Source organism: Sphaerodactylus townsendi, linkage group LG01 (assembly GCF_021028975.2).
Source record: "Sphaerodactylus townsendi isolate TG3544 linkage group LG01, MPM_Stown_v2.3, whole genome shotgun sequence".
NCBI classification, from domain to species: domain Eukaryota; kingdom Metazoa; phylum Chordata; class Lepidosauria; order Squamata; family Sphaerodactylidae; genus Sphaerodactylus; species Sphaerodactylus townsendi.
In genome coordinates, this window is record NC_059425.1 from 20,538,343 (window position 1) to 20,551,272 (window position 12,930).

At 48.1% G+C, this 12,930-nt stretch overlaps 1 protein-coding gene across 3 annotated transcripts in view; it reads left to right on the top strand.

Annotated features, from left to right (window-relative positions):
• Window positions 1-12,930, top strand: part of PC (pyruvate carboxylase) — a 473,075-nt gene that overhangs the window by 439,941 nt on the left and 20,204 nt on the right. The window lies entirely within an intron of this gene.

Genomic DNA, 12,930 nt, shown 5'->3' on the forward strand with positions numbered 1-12,930 from the left:
CAGCAGCTATTGGATCATCACGTTAATTTCTCACACAGGTGAAGTGATGATCAAAATCTTACAACAATAATATTCCCCATTACTATGAATGGGTGTAGAAGTTGGACACTAAAAAAAAATAGGGGGGGGGGGGGTTGGAAGAAAATAGATTTATTTGAAATGTAGTGTTGGAGGAGAGCTTTCTGGCCATTAATTGCCAGAAAGACAAAAGTGGATTCTAGATCAAATCAAGCATGGACTTTCCCTAGAGGCTAAAATGACTAAACTGAGGCTATCCTACTTTGGTCACATTATGAGAAGACACTGGGAAAAGATAATGCTGCTAAGAAACGTTGAAGGCAGCAGGAAAGAGGAAGACCCAACATGAGATGGATTGACTGAAACACGGAAGCTCCCAGTTTGCAAGACCTTAGCAAGGCTGTTAATGACAGGACATTTTGGAGGTCATTAATTCACAGGGTCATCATAAGTTGGAGGCGATGTGACAGCACAACGCACACACAAATAGGCCATGCCTGGCAACTGGCAAGAGGTTCAAGGATGGGGACGTGGTGGGATGTGACACCACGCTTGCCACTACATCACTTCCAGGGAAAACCAGGAAGTGGCATAGGGTAGCTCTAGGAATCACCCAAAACTCTATGTTCTGGTTGGTTTTCCAGGCTGTATGGCCATGGTCTGGTGGATCTTGTTCCTAACGTTTCGCCTGCATCTGTGGCTGGCATCTTCAGAGGTGTATCACAGGGGGAAGTCTGTTACACACTGTGTCCCTCTGTGATACACCTCTGAAGATGCCAGCCACAGATGCAGGTGAAACGTTAGGAACAAGATCCACCAGACCACGGCCACACAGCCCGGAAAACCCACCAGAACCAGTTGAATCAGGCTGTGAAAGCCTTCGACAATGCACAAAACTCTATGGTTTCCCCTGGCAGTGATGTAGCAGTACACACACTACTGATGTTTTTAAAAAATGTGTTCTGCTGCCGCTTAAAGTGGGTGGGGGGCGGTTGAAGAGAGCTGTCTGTGGGAGGCCCCTTGGGTTAGCAGGCGGTCTGGTGGCCCTATAGCCAATCAGGTGGAGCCTTGTACTTGGATGTTCAGATCATCCCAGTATGTGGTTCTTAAGATGTGCAGTATTGTATGTAATTTCCTTGAAATATTATTCCTCCCCCCCACCTTCCTCCATAAACATAGGTTCAGTGCAGTTTACAATACGAAAGATTACAGCAATATACAAGCCCAGCGGGTAAAACAACTTTAGAACCATATACACCATTAAAATATCAATAAAGTATTATCTCCTCAGAACAGAAATCAACCAAAGTCTTTTGAAACAAAGCCACTTTACAAGCTCTTTTAAAAACCCAGTAGGTCATAAACAACTACCAAAAAGTCCTGGAACGGGCCACCACTATCCAGACCTGCTGGTGGAGGAGGACAGAATGGAAGAAGAATTGGTTTTCATGTTCCGCTTTTCTCTATTGAAAGGTGCCTCCAAGCGGTTTACAATCACCTTCCCCACCCCCACCCAGCAGGCGCCTTGTGAGGAAAGTGAGGCTGAGAGAATCCTGTGAGAAATGTGGCTGGTCCAAGGTCACCTGGAGGAGTGGAGAATCTAATGTATTTCTCCAGATTAGAGTCTGCAGCTCACGTGAAGAATAGGAGTATAGTGTCTAGATCGAGGGATGTAATTGTACCTCTGTTTTGCCTGGTTAGACCTCACCTGGACTATTGTGTACGGTTCTGGGCCCCGCAATTCAAGAAGGATATTGACAAGCTGGAATGGGTCCAGAGGAGGGCAATCAAAATGTCCTACGAGGAGAGATATAGGGTATGTTTAGTTCAGTGAAGAGAAGGTTAAGAGGTGACATGACAGCCATGTTTAGATATTTGAAGGGATGTCATGTTGGTGAGGGAGCAAGCTTGTTTTCTGCTGCTCCAGAGACTTGGACCATGAGCAATGGGTTCAAGGTGAAGAAAAAGAGATTCCGCTCAAACATCAGGAAAAACTTCCTGACAATAAGGGCTGTCCGACAGTGGAATGCACTACCTTGGAGTGTGGTGGAGTCTCCTTCTGTGGAGGTTTTTAAAGAGAGGCTGGATGGCCATCTGTCAGGAGTGCTTTGATTATGTGTTCCTGAATTGCAGGGAGTTGGACTTGATGGCCCTTGGGGTCTCTTCCAACTCTATGATTCCATGATTCCAAGTGGGGATTCAAATCCGGTTTTACAGATCAGAGACTGCTGCTTGTAACCACTGTAACCACTGGAGAGCCTAATGCCATGACACTCGTGTTGACACAGGGAGAAGCAGTCCTTCAGATACTTCTCCCCATGTGCAACTACTAGAAAGCACTTTTAGCAACAACACTCACTTGTATCTCCTTCCACTAGTACCCCCTAAACTCATCACATAATTTGCCAGATAACAGATTATCTTATTCACCACAGGGAATAACGCCAGGCTGTCCGCTTTACTGACCAGCATTATCGCCGCCTTTCCTGGACTCAGATTCAGCTTGCTGAACCTTAATTTCTTGACTGCATCATCCAGGCATTAGTCTGGGGCAGAGACAGCTGCTTCTGGAGGATTAGTTGAATGACATATAGAGCTGGATATCATCAGCCTATTGATGACACCCAACCTCAGAACTGTGGATTACCTCATACAGTGTCCTGGCATAGCTGGTAAACAACATAGGCAGAGCACTGGGGCTCTCCTCAGGGCATGCTTCTCAGCTTCTGCAACAGTAACCCTTTGTGTCAGTTGAACTAAAAATGACAAACCATTCAAGTACTAGTCTTCTCCCACCTGCCCCATACGCTAAGCCAGGGGTGTCAGACTCGCGGCCCTCCAGATGTTCATGAACTACAATTCCCACCAGTCCCTCCCAACATGAGCATATCTATACTGGCAAGGGCTGATGGGAATTGTAGTTCATGAACATCTGGAGGGCCGCAAGTTTGACACCTGTGCTCTAAGCAGTTTAATAGGATAAAGCAGTCCACTGTATCAAAGAGACCACCATTGGACCCAGCAGAGATCAGGCAGGATCAAAGGCAGGCCGGCCATCCCCCAAAATCTGGCATTTCTCTGCTGCCACCCACTCGATCACTTCACCCAAAATGGCAAGTTTGAAACTGGCCTTTAATTATTCAGACCGTTGTTAGGTAAGGTAGACTTTTAGTTAAGGGTTTAATGGTCCCTTTTATGGGTAGTTTTTATGCTGCTGATATTTAATGGCTTATGTTTTATACTGTGGGGGTTTTTTTTAACTGCAAACCACCTGGAGCAGGATTCAAAAGAGGTGACGTAAAATTATTCTAAATTAATAAATAATAAACAAACAGGCTTCTTGGTAGTGGTCTGACAACAGCCAGCCGGGAAGATTGCCGGGAAGGAGGAGCTCCTCTCCTCCCTAGCCAGCAGATTCCACTGATGAATTACTCTCACTCTAAAAAGTTTCTTCCTAATGTCCAGCTGTTACATTTCCACCCATAATTTATATCCATTATTGCAAGTCCTATCCTCTGTGGCCAACAGTAACAGCTCCCTGCCCTCCTCTAAGTGACAGCCTTTCAAATACTTTATGAAAGCAACCTAAACTAAACTTTCTCAAAGCCCTCACCCTTTCCTCATAGGGCAGTGATAGCGAACCTTTTTGAGATCGAGTGCCCAAATTGCAACCCAAAACCCACTTATTTATCGCAAAAAGCCAACACAGCAATTTAACCTGAATACTGAGGTTTTAGTTTAGAAAAAACGGTTGGCTCCAAGGCAATCGTTACTCGGGAGTAAGCTTGGTGGTAGTCGGTGGCTTTGCTTTGAAGCAACCGTGCAACTTTTCAAACGGCTGAATCACGACCCTAGGAGGGTTTACTCAGAAGCAAGCCCCATTGCCAGCAACTGAGCTTACTCCCAGGTAAAGGATCACGTTTTAATTCTTTGCATGAAAATCAATGGGGTTTAACAGTGCTTAACAGGGTTACCTACACTGCTTCCCCAAAACTAGATCTTAGGTTTAATGCTAATAATCGAGCCCAGCGGCCCAGGCCAGCCTAGATGTGTGTGGGGGGGGTGGCAATTCCCCCCTGCATGACGAACTCTGTTTGCACGTGCTCACAGAGAGGGCTCTGAGTGCCACCTCTGGCACCCGTGCCATAGGTTCGCCACCACTGTCATAGGGTTTGGTCTCTAGGCCCCTGGTCAGCCTTCTCCAGAGGGACTGGAAAACATGCTGTTTAGCACAGGGGTCTGCAACCTGCAGCTCTCCAGATGTTCATGAACTACAACTCCCATCAGCCCCTGTCAGCATGGCCAATTGGCCATGCTGGCAGGGGCTGATGAGAATTGTAGTTCATGAACATCTGGAGAGCTGCAGGTTGCAGACAGGGTTTCATACGCTGGTTACCAATAAACACACACACGCTTGCCCTGCTTTGTTTGTCAAAAGAAAGATGGGTCTTTACTGCTTTGCACAGATTATCGAGGTCTCACGCGGCCCCTGTCCAATAAATATCCTTTGCCTTTGATCAAGGACCTTTTAGATGCACCGCAAAGGACGCATTTTACTACAAATTAGACTTGAGAGAAGCTACTACAGAGTCAGAATTGCTGAAGGATGAACACCTGACCGCGCTTAATACAAAGTTTACCAGTTTGAATATTTAATAATGCCATTCGGTTAAGTGGGGGCCCCGAGCTTTCATGGCCTTATCAATCCAGGTTCTCCATGATTTACCGTACAAGGGAGTTGTTGTATATTTAGATGACGCTTTAATTTACTCAAAACCATAGAAGAGCATGAAATGTTGGTCCCAGAGGTATTGAAACGCTTGCTTGACAACTCTCTTTGCCAAACTTCCAAAATGCCGTTTTCATCAGACTCCATTGACCATTTGTTATCGGATCTCGCCTCGTAGGGCTTAAAAATGATCCTGCTAAAATTGATGCAGTCCTCCAATGGCTCGCCCCCACCAACCGCAAAGAACTCCAGTCGCTTTTGTTTAATTTCTATCGCGGATTTTATACCCCACTTGCTGAACTGACTTCTCCCTCTCACAGACCTCTTTTACGCATTCAAGGGTAAGATTCACTGTCCGGGCCAAGCCCGGGCCCCTTCTCTGGTCTGAGGAATGTCAAACAGCCTTCAACTATTAAAATTCATGCTTTTGCATTTCACCGAACCTATCCTAAAGCACTCGACCCAGATCTCCCGCTTTTCAGGGTTCACGCGGACGCTTCGACAAAGCACCGGGCAGCCTAAGCTGCAGAAAAAATAAAGATGGTAGACTGGTTCCGTGCTTATTTGTCTAAAAAATTTCTGGTGCCGAACTCAACTGGACTGTGGGAGACAAGGTGACCGCGGCCATCAAAGCAGCACTTTCCACTTACGCCACTGGCTGGAGGGGGGCTAAGCATCCTTTTCAAGTTTGTCGATCATAAAACCTTGGCGGCTCTTTGCACCCCCCCCAAGATGTCCGCAAAACAACTTCAAGTAATGCATTTCTTTTCTCGCTTCTCATTTGGCATAGTCCATTTTTTTCCTGGAAAACCAACAACTGGCTGACGCTGGGCCAAGGGCCAATACCTCGAGGGGGGTGGAGCTGCTCTATGACATTCCACTAATCGCTCTTCCTCCTCCCAGTTGGGTTGGCTGTCACCCTCGATTCAACGTCTCTCCCTCCACTGCTCCCAGTCTCGCTCTCCTTTCTGGGCGGAATTGAGGAGGCGGCTGCATGAGCCCCCAGCGGCTGAAGGGACTCCCACTATGCTTGAGAATGGTGTTTGGCTGGAGGGGGGGAATGTTGGTACGCGGCCTCCTCCCAAGCAGCGTTCTTGAAGCTTCTGCCACGATGCCCGCTCGGGCTGGACATTTTGCCTTTGAAAACTCTGCACTTAGCCCGCCGCAGTTCTTGTGGCGCAATGCGAAAGACATTGAGGCTTACATTAAAGGCTGTCGGTTTGTGCAGAAGCCAAAACCATCCCGGAAAGCCCTATGGACTGTTGAAACCTCTCCCCGTAGCTTCCTCACTTTGGGAAGTCATCTCCATGGATTTCATTACAGACGGTTCGAAAAGTCATGGCAACACGGTTTTATGGGTAGGTAGACTTTATTCTCTGGGCAAAGTCTATTTTATTCCATGCGCTTCCATCCCCTGCTCCTAAGTTGGCACGCTGTTTATTCAACATGTTACCGCCTCCATTCGGCCTTCAAGGTGGTCTCCAATCGCCCCACCCAATCTCTTCAAAGTTCTGGAAAGCGCTTTTGGGATTGTTGAGTCGCTTCGCCGCCACTTCTACCACGCTCAAAAGTGACGGCGCAGACGGAGAGAACGTAACAGAACCCTAGAGCAGTATTTACGCTTGTTACACCAACTACCACCAAGACAATTGGTGCGAGCTTATTCCGCTTATGAGACGCCTACAATAATGTTCATAGTAGTACAAAGAAAACCCCCCCCTTTGAAATTGTGTCTGGTCGCCTTCCGCCGCTATCACAACCAGTTCAAGCAGCAGCTTGACCCCAGAATTCCAACAATGGATTTTCATCCCTAGTCAGGATGGAAGTCGGTCCAGACCGGCTTGCTGCAAGCAAAGGACTCCTTAAAACTGCGTAAGCGGATAAACACCGCCAGATTTCCCGCGCAGGGCTCCTGGGTGTATTTATCTACAAAAAATCTCAGAGACGCATAAATCTTTCAAACTTGGCAAGAGATTTGTGGGACCTTTTCAAATTACTAAAGTGATTAATGATGTCACTGCCCGCTAGGATTTGCCTAACTCTCTTAGTAAGTAACATCCATCCTGTCTTCCATTCCACAGCTTGCTCAAGGAGGTCTCCCGCCTGATGCTCTGGAGTAATTCCACTACCGGAGAGGCCCTCCGACTATTATTGATGGCCACATACTTAAATTGACGCTATCCTGGACTCTCGCTTAATCGCGAACCGCCAGAATATTTAGTTTCTTGGGTGGGATATCTCTGGGTATAATCAATGGGTTTATTCAAACATTGAAGCCCCACCCTTATTTCTTCGCTTTCCAATCGCCTCGCGACATAAAACCTGGGGAAGGGGTCTTCTTTAGGGGAGGCAGAGTGTAGCGATTCAATGGTGCTGATGGTGAAGTAACCTTTGATTGCATTCCACAGCTCGGGCGATGGGTCAGATGCATCAGCGGAGACTCTTTATCTTTGCGCTGGAGATGAAGTCTCCGCCCTGCTGGGAATCAGGAAGGGGATGGGGTGAATGGTACATAACCTGTGCTTCTGGCGGAAGTGTCAATTCTGCCACCGCGTACTTGAGTTTAAGATGTCTTAATAAATGGACTTTCTCATTACCAAAGCCTTTTATTTCTAAGCGCTTCCATGGAATTCCTTACATTGTGGCAAGAATCTTAATTCATCTATATTCCTTGTGCAGTGGACCCTTGGTCTTGGCGACATGGAGAGGTTGAATGTTACTGGCGGAATAAAGTGAAGCCCCAAAGAGGGTCTGACCTTCCCTTCTGGATCTAGGAGAAACCGCAGGAGAACGGGCCCGCTGGTGGCTCTTTTCCCGGCCCCTCGTATCAGCACGAGTCTTCCCTTTACCCGCTGGAACGCAGGGACGCGGATCTAATGACGATGGGGACTTCCATAATGCTTGGGCTGTCCATGGATCGAGCCTGTGGAACGGATCTCTACCCGCTCTCGCGGTGGATTACAAACCTCAGATGCAACCCGCACCGCGGAGGAGACGGCTTGACCACCTTTCATAGCGCAACCTAGGAATCCATTGAATCCATTCCTGACTCAGATGGTGATGTTCCCAAGGAACCACCGTGGCACAGCACTGGGGCCCGCCCAAAGGACACCGACTCAACCTGGAATTGAGGTATCCAGAGTCAGCTTCCCAATCGACCCCCCCTATCCCGTCCATGCATCGCACTTGAAAGGTGCCTCGGGAGCCACCGGGTGGCTACGGGCGCTACGGTGTCTCCAGGGGCTCGCCTCTGATGACTAAGAGTTCGAAGAAAGCCTGCATTCTGAAGTCGGATCCGGGTTTCCTCCCATCGGTGAGAAGACTGGGGATGAGGAAGTAGGGCTTAATTTCGAGATGCCCAAGCTGCATGGAACCGTGAACGCCAGCTATGGGGAGGAGTGAACGGCACAGTTGCAGCAAAGAGCCAAAACCCTGCAGAGGGACCGGGAACAGCAAATCTAAAGAAGTCCAGCTCGAAAGTTGGACCGTACAAAGACGCTATCTAACGGGTAATATTTCCAGAATCTGTCAGTCCATGATAAAGTCCTGGAACAGTCCAGACTGGGATTTATTAAACGGTAACGCCAAAGCTGCCTCTGTACTCTGGCGCACGCAGTGAACTCACTGAAGCCCTTAAACGGGATGAACTGCTTAAATTAGGGCGAAAAGCTGCTTTTGCATGCCATTCAAGATGCATTGCTCGCAAGGAGAGGAGCTGGCTGCTTTGGGAGAGGGGAACTGGCGAGGCAGCAGTCCAGAGGGCCGCCAGTTGGAACCTGGCGTTGTTACTGATCATGCCGGGTGCCAGGGGGGCCACGCATTCGGGTCCTGCCACCCAGCTCAGCCGGCACCAGCTCGATTCCAGCCCCTGTGTGCAACAGCCGCCTGCCCAACCTGCTCAGCCAGCTTAATCCGCTACTCTCCCCAGCAGGCGCTTAAGAGCTGCCGAACGGGCTACTTTCGCCCCCGACACCAGCCCGTTTTGATGGGGACCGCTTCCAAACTTCCTACTCTTCATCTTGCAACTCAATGCCCACTTGGAAGACCATTATGATGATCTCTACCGTCTGAACGTACAAAAATACGTGGACATCGCTCAGTCCTTACGGGCGGCAGCCGACTGGTTCAGACTGTTTGGATTTGCAGGATGAGGACTTCTCAGACAGTGCCTCGTGATTCCTCCAAGCTTTGAGAGCTGCCAAGATCCAGGCCAGAATGAAGCTATCCGCACTATCAAAACCATCCAGCAAGGCAACCGCCTCGCTTGCAGAATTTGTCCGGTGAATTTCGCAAGGGCGGCTGCTCAATTTCCTCCTGAGGGCTCTGAACGAGATGAGATGCTTAATACTTCTCGGATGCTGTGGATAGCAAGCCACGGAAACGTGTTTTAATCCGGTTCCTCGCATTCATTGCAGATTGATCCAGTTAGTCTCAAGTGGCTACCTCGCTTGGAATACGCCACAAGGAGGCCGCTTCACCGAAGTAAACCACTACCGCGTCTACCGCCGCTTCCAGCCGCTTCACCAAACTACCTCTGAACGCCGCCGCCGACTTCTGGGTTGTAAGTCTTTACCGCGAGGGCCAGGTCATCTACGCCAACTGTCCCAAGAAGCAAAACCAACCGCCTCCAGTTCACAGATCCTCGGCCTCGCTGCGTAAACCACCACGCAGGTCAGTCAGCCTCCACTGGCTCGCCTAAAAGCGGTGACCGGCGCACCCAGAGGAGGGGGGAAGTAGCTGTCTGTCTTTCTTCAGCCCCCATGGACATGGGCCCACTCCCGACGCTGCGAGTGAAGGCAGCCCCATTACTGTTCAAGCATTTCTTGGCCAACCCCGCTTAAACACACTCGCGATTATATAGCTCTCGCCCCAGGGATTCCGGGTTGCTCCCACTGCTTAATGCGTCCCAGGTGGCAGAGGAGCTAGGTCTGACCGACCTCTGGCTAAGCCCATACCATTCACTCAAATGGACGGCAGCCCTCGAAACTTAAGGACCGCCCAATTCAAAAACACAGCCGGCTCCTCCGCTATACCGACCATTAGAGAAAATTAGTTTCATTTTAGCCAGTGGCCAAACACTCCATAGTTTTGGGCATGCCTTGGTTGTTGTTACATGAACCAAAATTCATTTGAAAGAAAGGATCCTAGAATTCACTGACCCTCCCCAAGGTGAACACATGAATTGGGAAGAGAATCCAACGCCTCCTGACACTTCCTCTGGCTTCCTCAGTGATTACTCGATTCTATTGACATCCCACCTGCATATCAGGATCTAGCCAGAGTTTTCAGGAGCAGAATGCGACAATTGCCACCCCACAGAGACACTGGACTGTAAAATCATACAACCAGGGCTAACTGCCCATGGGTAGAATCTACCGCATGAGTCCCAATGAGGAGAAGGAACTGCGGCTTTAGACAAGAACCTTTGCTCGCTGCTTCATACGGGCGGGCTACCAAACACACACACGCCAAGTTCCGCTTTGTTTGTCAAAAAAGAAAGATGGGTCTACGTTTTGCACAGATTATCGAGAGGTTCAATGCGTCTCCTGTCCAATAAATATCCTTTTGCCTTTGATCATGACCTTTAGATGCACTCGCAAAGGACGATTTTACTAAATTAGACTTGAGAGAAGCTTACTACAGAGTCAGAATTGCTGAAGGATATGAACACCTGACTGCGTTTAATACAAAGTTTGGACAGTTTGAATATTTAATAATGCCATTCGGGTTAAGTGGGGCCCCCGGAGCTTTCATGGCCCTTATCAACGAGGTTCTCCATGATTTACTGTACAAGGGAGTTGTTGTATATTTAGATGACGTTTTAATTTACTCGCAAATCTTGATCTAGCAGATGGAACTTTCTCCCAGAAGGATTTTGTAAGCTGGGATAGACAAGAATCTCATTTCCAGGTGGCAGTTTTCACACACCCCCAAGCACCCTGTCAGTCTCATTGGAAAGATCAATCCCAATCTGTCCATAACAACTTGACAAGATGGTGCCATCAACACCTCTGCAGCCCTTATCTTAAATTAGTGTCAAAGTTGTATTGGGTGAGAGTGATTTTAGCCTCGAAAGAGTCTCGCAGAAAAGTCATTTTATAGACAATTCACTATTTCCAATTGACTGCACGCTTGGAATCATCAAGTTTGGCACAACCCTAAATAATGTAATTGCGTGGCATTCAACGGATGTGATTGGCAGTAGAGGCGAAGGCCTTCTTTGCTGCTCTCATGGCCACCGCTTTCAAATGAACGCTGTGGCGAGCTGTGTCTGATTTGGTCCAAACCCTCCACCAACAACACTTAAGATGTCTCCAAAGGTGGGATCCAAAAATTTTAGTAACAGGTTCCCATGGTGGTGGGATTCAAACAGTGGCGTAGCGCCAGTGGGACTGGGCGGGGCACGACAGGGACATGGCCGGGCATTCCGGGGGCGGGGCATTAATAATTTCTCTGTTACTGTAAAAAACTCTTACTGTAAAAAAAAAGTTCCTAATTTCCAGCTGGCATCTTTCTGTCCATAATTTAAACTCATTATAGCAAGTCGTATCGTCTACTGCCAACAGAAACAACTACTTCTCCTCTAATTGACTGCCTGTCAAATACTTAATACTTTCAAATCCTTAATTTTGTTTCTAGAAATCAAAAGAAGTTTACTTTCCTTAAACAAGGAACTTTTCCATATTTCTAAAACATGTTTTTAAAACAGGCCAACAGGGAGAATTATCCCGTTTTCTACTTCGCTAACCAGCCACATAGGAAACAACAGGACCTATGATTTTTGGACCTAACGGAATTTCTAACGGAAAAGCAGACCCAATTAGTAACCCCCTCTTGGCACACACAAATAATTAGTAACCCACTCTCGGGAACTGGTGGGAACCTGCTGGATCCCACCTCTAGATGTCTCCCAAATGGCTGAAGTCCCCCAGCTTCTCAGTTAACCAGCAAACTTGGGTGCTACTTGAGGGAGGAGGATGCCAAGGAACAACTCTACCAATTTCCTACTCAAGCTGGTTCTTCCTTCTCACTAGTGCCTCTGTAGAACCACTGCCTACGTTCTGAGCAGGAAATTCGTGGCTAGCTCAGTCCCCCTGAGCCTCTGTTTTGTGTCTATTTCTGACTAGTCATTTTGGCTGACCAGAATAAATGGTATTATGTGAATGTTGTGTCTCGTGGTGATTGGTGGGCTATAAAGTTCTTTTAATATACCAGCCCATCACCCAAATCTCCCTTCCATTTGTTTGTTTGTTTGTTGGTCTCGTATGCCGGTTTTCCCCCAATGGGCTTGCAACATACCCGTAATATATAACCAGCATAAATATATTTAAAGTGAAGGTTAAGTGGGGGACTTGATAGCTATGCCATGTCGATGAGGGAGCAACAGTGATGGAGCTACAAGGGGCAAGGGGTGCACCGTGCACCGGGTGCATGCCTGAGGGCGTGAAAAATCGCCCCAGGCCCCTCTCCCTTCCCCCCACAGCACCCCCTTGCGGCGCCCCACCACCACCCTTCCCACACTTACCTTAGTTCCTTTCCCTTTCCTAGAACTTTTTCAGGCTGAAAAAAGGCCTGTTCACAGTATAGGCTAAAAATGGCCTGAGGAACTACAGTTCCCAGGAGACCTTGGGGCTCACAAGGTCTCCTGGGAAGTATAGTTCCCATCAGGCCGGTTTTAAGCCTGAACTGTGAATAGGCCTTTTTTTCAGCTTGAAAAAGTTTTAGGAAAAGGAAAGGAACAAAGGTAAGGGGGGTGCTGCGGGGGGGACATGGGGGGATATAGACTGCGCACCGGGCGTAGTTTGGCCCAGCTACGCCTCTGGGGAGCAAGCTTGTTTTCTGCTGCCTCAGAGACTAGGACACAGAGTAATGGATTCAAGGTGCAGGAAAAGAGATTCCACCTAAACACTAGGAAGAACTTTCTGACTGTCAGGGCTATTCGACAACGGAGTTCATTGCCTCGGAGAATTGTGAAGTCTCCTTCTTTGGAGGTTTTTAAACAGAGGCTGGATGAGCAGATGTCAGGAGTGCTTTGATTGTGTGTTCCTGCATGGCAGAGGGTTGGACTGGATGGCCCTTTGGGTCTCTTCCAACTCTATGATTCTAAGAACATTTAGATAATTTAAAACATTTAAAAATGTTAAAACCTTCTAACTTGGTGACTGCGGTGATACCAAAAATAT